Source organism: Akebia trifoliata, unplaced genomic scaffold (genome assembly GCF_017979445.1).
Source record: "Akebia trifoliata isolate Shusen 1 unplaced genomic scaffold, ASM1797944v1 Contig00864, whole genome shotgun sequence".
Classification (NCBI taxonomy): domain Eukaryota; kingdom Viridiplantae; phylum Streptophyta; class Magnoliopsida; order Ranunculales; family Lardizabalaceae; genus Akebia; species Akebia trifoliata.
This window is the reverse complement of record NW_028237281.1, coordinates 15,583-16,610: the sequence shown is the minus strand read 5'-3', so window position 1 is coordinate 16,610 and position 1,028 is coordinate 15,583. Positions and strand designations below refer to the sequence as shown.

Sequence of the window (1,028 nt, the reverse complement as noted above, 5' to 3'; positions counted from 1 at the left end):
GACTGTGTGAAACGATGTCAATTTTAATGTCATCAAGCACTATTCAACCGTTTAAACTCTTCTCTACTACTAATTCATTAACAATAATCCCAGGCACACAAGATCCACAAAACTGTTTTGAGAACCACCTAAGATCAACTAATGAACTGAACTAAACTAAGAAAAAAAAAAAAAAAAAGAAATAGAGATAAAAGGGTCGTTGATTGGCTCAAGTTTTATTTATAATATTGTAGAAAACTCATGCAATATCATGCATGGTGTCTTCTTACATACGTAATACACATCTGCATCATATATATATATATATATAGTATGATAAAGACCAGTCTCACTACACTAGTGGTATCAACGACGTGATCATCAACACTCGATGAACATGCTCTTCCATCCAAAGGACTTGCACCTTCGAGTACGTTTGTCCAACCGGCTATGCACTCTGCCTTTGCAATCGGGCTGATTGTAAAATCTTGCGGGCTGCCCGGTGTACACGAATTGGAATCCTCCATTAAGTCTGATGTTGTTACACCCACAATTCTGGTGGGTCACAGCCCAGTTTTCGCAACCCGGACCGCTCCAAACCGTAAACTCGCTACCAGCAACAAGGTTGGCTCCACAGACTATTAACATAAGCACCACCAATATGGTTGTTGTGGAAAGAAAGGCTGAAGGAGGCTTGGTAGAGGCCATGGTGTGAGTTTAATTTGAGGTTGATGTGTCTGTTCTTCTATCTATTTATAGGACGGAGTTTTTTTTTTGTTGTGTGCCATCGGTATCGGAAATGATGGGTACATCAATTAGATTCAATTTTAATTTCATTATTGACTTAATCATCAATCAAACGTTTCAAAGTTCTATAGCATTTTAATGCAATGCTGCAGTAGGAAGTACGTTATCAATTCTTTTTAGTGGTTAGTTGTCTAAAGTAGCACTTTTGTAACATTTAAATTGGAATAAGGATTCGTTGACTTCGTGATTGACACGTACGTACAATGCCAGACTTCTCTGGAATGGCCGAATGGAACACAAGA

The 1,028-nt window shown here is 38.3% G+C and overlaps 1 pseudogene; it reads right to left on the bottom strand.

Moving 5' to 3' along the window:
• Positions 1-360: 360 nt before the first annotated feature.
• On the bottom strand, positions 361-687 carry LOC147380946 (antimicrobial peptide 1 pseudogene; annotated as a pseudogene).
• Positions 688-1,028: the final 341 nt, after the last annotated feature.